Source organism: Polistes fuscatus, unplaced genomic scaffold (assembly GCF_010416935.1).
Source record: "Polistes fuscatus isolate 324 unplaced genomic scaffold, CU_Pfus_HIC Scaffold122, whole genome shotgun sequence".
Lineage (NCBI taxonomy): Eukaryota > Metazoa > Arthropoda > Insecta > Hymenoptera > Vespidae > Polistes > Polistes fuscatus.
The window spans coordinates 45,750-51,240 of record NW_025113023.1 but is presented as its reverse complement, the minus strand read 5'-3'; the positions used below and the strand labels follow the sequence as shown (position 1 = coordinate 51,240).

The following is a 5,491-nucleotide window of genomic DNA, read 5'->3' as shown; positions in this document are numbered from 1 at the left end:
ACATTAGGTCTTATGACGATTCTGCCACACAGCAGAATAAATACATAAGTATTATAAGATCAAAAGCTACAAAGTGTCCTAAATTTTTATTACATTTAACTTCAATTCTTTTAAATTGATTTTGCACAATTATAATAAAATTAAAAGTACAGTCATTAGAGTTTAAATTAAGAACAATCAGAAAAAAGGTTATAAATAAATAAATTAAATTGTGTAATAGTCTAATTAATTATGTATTAGCCAGATTATAACAATTTTTTTGTTTCCTACGTTGATTAAAAATGCCTGGCATTGTGGACAACAGCAATGAAAAACTCATAATTTTGGCAGGTCAAACTTTCCCTATAACATATATATGATATATAGCGTAGGAGAAAAGAGCTTGTATAAAAAAAGAGTCAGATATAGTATCTAGCAAACTGCAAAACTTTAGAGTGTTTTCACGTTTTCACGTTTTGTTTATATATCAAGACGATGACTACCTAACATTCCTATCATTATTATTCTTTACGACCGAAAATAAATAATATTTAAATGTCGCGATTCATATTTAGAGATTATAAAAACTTTGATATTCAGAATTAAAAAATGTGTAAATAAAATTATTATTTCCATAAAAGAAAAGTAGAGGCATATAATCTGTTCAAAATTACACTAGATTTTTTCATATAAGCTATGTTACTAATTTAATTAATGATTATTGGTAAAAATTGCCACTTTTTTCTTTAACTGATTGACTGTCGTGTAGATCACCGTAACTTTAAAACAACCAATAGTAAAAAATTATAAGTTAAGTAAATATCGATACTGATAAATTTTTAAATAATACTATTGTTTTTATAACAGTAGGAAAAGAATAATGACATAAAATATGCAAAAATAATTTTATCGTTGTAACATGTAACAACGGTATTTCTGTACTTTATTGCTTGATAAGAGGCAATCCTCTTCATTAGAAAATTTCATTAATAAATCGCTAACTTAATCCTGAGATCGGAAAAGAAAATATTTTTCGAATTACTTATTAGTATAATATTTTTTAATTTACAGCACAAGTAATCAGTTGAAGATATTGCCAATTTCCTGTAATATTTTTAGTGTTTTTATAGTTTTTATAGCTTTGAATGTTTGCTCTTTTTTCTGTGCTGCTTTCTCGTTTCGTAAAGTTTTCAATCACAACGTTTCTAAAAATGTTTTCGCTTTGAAAATCGTTGGGAAGAAAATGATATAATTAAATATAAAGCTAATTTTAAATGTTCCTTTAATATTTATTCGGAAAGCTCTACTTCCTTTAGCTCTCTTCATTAAGTAATAGGAGTAAACGATCATCAGTGACCAAAATCTTGATGTTAAAACCAAAATTCCGAATCCGTCCTTCCACTCAAAGAAGAGAGCTAAAGCTGTCATCGTAGTTACATCGACTCAGCTTTATAAAAAGCAGTTTTAAATATATACTACAAAGATGATCCCATGAAGTACGATCTAAAATTTTATTTCTGATCGAATCATATATAGAGATCAAATATAGCATTTTACTTGTGAGAAACGGCAAATGGTATTCGCTCTCTGGTGACAAGTCAAAGAAGTAACTGATTTTTTCTTATATATGGTATAAGTTAACATTAAAACAAGATAGCTTTAGGGCAACTAACTTTATGCTGTAAATTTCAAATCGCTTTGCACACGCACCATAGATATAATTATATTATAAATCTTTTTACTTTTCCATAAACAGGTTGTTATCCTTACTATTTGAAAATCTCATAGGTGTACTGGATTAATACTGCGTCATTGTTCTTCCTATCTAACTTAATTTCTGTTTAAGTTTCTTCTGCGTACAATACTAGCAGCTGGAAGAATTTTTTTATATATTGCTTTTTCGTAAGATTAATTATTCATATAATGCTTAGAAAAAATATAATTAAAACGTTAAATAAACAATTTAACTGATAATTAAATTCTTTCAAATGTTATAGATTGTTAATTTTCTGTAATATTTGTTTGTTTGTTTTTATATTAACTCATACAAATTTACAATTTGTCCATTGACATTTGGTAAATTGTTATATAAGTGAAAAACGGTAGCACGTGTACGGTTTCTCTAATGAGATAGTGTCGCTATTGTCGTTTATTTCATTTAGGTTTAGTTTTTACTAGGTCTTCTGGGTGGATTCTTTTGAGCTTTCTACGGATATATTGGTTTTAGTTATCTTTTGCTACCGGGTTTATGTGCGTATCAATTCTTCTTTTGTATCTGCAGGTTGACTTGGTTATCTCTTCTTCTATTGTGGGAATATTTAAGTCTTTCCTTATTATCTCTTCGATACGGACGTACAATGGAGCATTCACGATTGTTCGTAAGGAGTTTATGGATTGCTTAGCATAGAGCTTAGCAAAGGAACTTTTCGCTGCTATACCGCTTAGCGGTATTCCATAAGTCCAGATTGGTTTTATTATTTTTTTCCAAATTATTAGTTTGTCTTATATGCTAAGTTTTGATTTTTTTTCCAGTTTGCCAATCCATTTGTCTCCTTTTTAAGCAAATTTCTTCGATTTTGTCATTTATATGCTTTTTCTATGTTAGATTGGAATCTAGGTGTAGTCCTAAATTCTTGACTGTTGTTACTTGTGGAGTTTCTGTATTATATAATTGTAGTTTCGGTATTTTGTTTTTCCTCAGCTTAAACGTAATATATTTACTCTTGGTAGAGTTTACCTCGGTCTTCCTATTATGTAGCCATTCTTCGAGAGAGTTGATTTGGTTTTGTAACGATTGAATTGCTTGTTGTGGGTCTTTGTTTATGGTAAGCATTGCCGTGTCGTCTGCAAATGTTAAGACTGTACAGTTTGCGTTTATTGGTATGTCTGCCGTATAGAGGGTGTAAAGAACAGGTCCACAGATACTTCTCTGCGAAACCCCAGCTTTGATTTGTTTGATGTTTGAATGAGTATCTTTTTTTTTACGTAAATTGTTCTTTCAGAAAGGTAAGATTTTAGGAGTTTGTAATACGAGTGTGGAAAGTGTTTATTGATTATTTGTTATAATTCGTGATGCCACACTTTATCGAAAGCTTTTTCTACATCTATGAAGACGGCGGAATAGTACTCTTTATTTTCTAAAGCTGTGATTATCGTATTAGTAAGTCTGTATACTTGTTCAACGGTAGAGTGTTTGTTTCAGAATTTAAATTGATGGTCAGGAATCAGGTTTTTGTCCGAAATTATTCTTTTTATTTTATATTATTTTTTCCAGCAATTTAGATAGTAGTGATAAGAGCGATATCAGTCTATAAGAATTTACAGTTATGATAATAGTAATTTTCATGCTACTTATACTAGGTATTAAGTCGTATAAGTAGAGTGTGTATGTAGGCATGCGTGCGCAGTAGAAGCGATATCTGTAGAGAAGACTCTTAACGGAAGTAAGAAGATTAGATGGCCAAGTAGATAACCTAAGTACATGTTCTGTGTATCCATAATTATATATGTAATCCATAAAAATAAAATATTAAATAATGTTAAAATAATAATGGAATGAATCTGATAAGGTGATGAGTAAACCCTTTTCACTCGAGCGGCGCCGATACAGCGCACAGTTGATTCCAAGTGTGAATTCGAGCTGCGCTGCTGCAGTGTCCGATTATTTGAAATCTTAAATCAAGCGACTTAGCAAAACAGCACAAAAAGGGACTGCAAGGTTTGCTCTGACCGTAACACGACTTCTGGGTATAACATTTTGAGATGTAGATGCCCACGCTGCTTCTTGTATACCACATGATAAATTATAAAAGCTTTTTCTATTTGTAAAGAGGTCTTGAGCGGAATATTACAGTTTAATTTTGATTCTGAAGTTTCTTTTAAGATCATCCAATTTGTACTTTCATTGTACAGAGTTTTTATATTATAGGTTTTTTCTGTAAGTTATTATTATAGGTGAATGGTATGAACTGAAATCAAGTGATAATTCGGTTTTGAAGTGCATTAGGTTTAGGCAATTAAGGACGCTGAAGTCTATTAAGTCAGGTTTTATTAGAAGCTGATGGGAAGTATGTTGGTTCACTTGTCGTGAGGATGTCTAGGTTTGCGTTCGTTATGTAGGAGTTTAAAATTTTACCTCTTTGTGAGGTGGCTTTTATCCCCAATATGGATGTTTGGCGTTAAAGTTGCCAGCAGTTACAAATTTATTCTCTAATGCCTTGAAAAAGTAGTTCCATTGATCTATTGTAATTTTGAATTTTGGCGGTGAATAAATAGCCGTTAGTTTAAGGGAATTACCCTGAGTTCTTAAGGTAATTGTGGTGGCTTATAGGTAATCGTGGGTTGTTTTACTGAATAGATTATGTTTGATCTCGTTCTTAATAGTTAAGGCAGTTCCACCATGCGCTTTACCTGAAGGATGTTTTGTGTCGTACATGGTGTAGTATGAAATATTTAAATAGTTTGTATCTTTGAGATGAGTTTCGAAAACGAGTAGAATGTCTACGTCGCGCGTGTATATGATTGCTTTGGTATCTTGAATTCGTTGTTGTAATCCGTTTCTGTTTCAAGCAAATATTTTTATTTGTGTATCCATTATTTGTTATTAAGTAGTGTTTTTGTTATTAGTCTTAGCATTGTGGTGATTTGTTGCGTTTGTTGTTTTAAAAGAGAATTTTACTCCATTATCATTGTGGTAATGATTTCTGTATTTTTAATAGATTGTTTTAGTAGTTCTTTTATGTCCGATGTCTCCTCAGTGTTTAAGTCTTTTGTATTTGTATGTGCACGTTTGGTTACATCGGCGTAGCTTCTCCTTGATTCGCTGAGTTCAACTATGTGTATTATCCCTGTTGGCATTTATGATTTGTTATTTTAGTATGTTTTTTCGTAAGAATCTTCTAGAGAAGGTTTTTCCAATACTTTTTTTCGCAGCGTAGGATACAGTTTTGTTGTAGTAATTTTCTTGTCTGACATTCTTTGTAATTTACTGGGTGGTTACCGTTGAAGTTTACACACATGACTTTTTCTATTTTGCCCTCTTGAGGACAGAGTGCGTCTTAAGTGATTTTTTGCACATTTTACACATGCAGGATTCTGTTACAGTAATTTTTGTGTGCCCATAGGCTTAGCATCTTGTGCATGGAAGTATTTCTCTTTTAGTTGTATGTGGTTCTACTTATTATTGTATTAGGCAATGTTTGTATCTCGTATATATTTTTGCTATTATCGAGGAGCCAGTGCGCTAGAAAGTCGTTAGAAAGACGTTAAACTTGAAATCTTTTGACTTAGTAACGTCAATGGATATAAGCCTTTCGCATATCCCTGACAGGATATGCAAACATTCAGGCCATCGCCGTGGGAAATAGCTACTGGATCATGCGTCCGAATAATAATTATAGCAGCAAAACACCACGAGCAGAGGATGATACAACAAAAAAAATCATGAAATGGTAGGAGTTTACAAACAGCAAATAGGTACTAAATCCTGAGTGAGTTCACGAAAGTAGATGCA

General features: G+C 31.6%; 1 non-coding gene across 1 annotated transcript; it reads right to left on the bottom strand.

Annotated features, from left to right (window-relative positions):
- Nucleotides 1–1,269: 1,269 nt before the first annotated feature.
- On the bottom strand, nucleotides 1,270–1,485 carry LOC122513655. The gene has a single exon (XR_006302819.1). It is a non-coding gene; the product is annotated as a small nucleolar RNA U3 (small nucleolar RNA).
- Nucleotides 1,486–5,491: the final 4,006 nt, after the last annotated feature.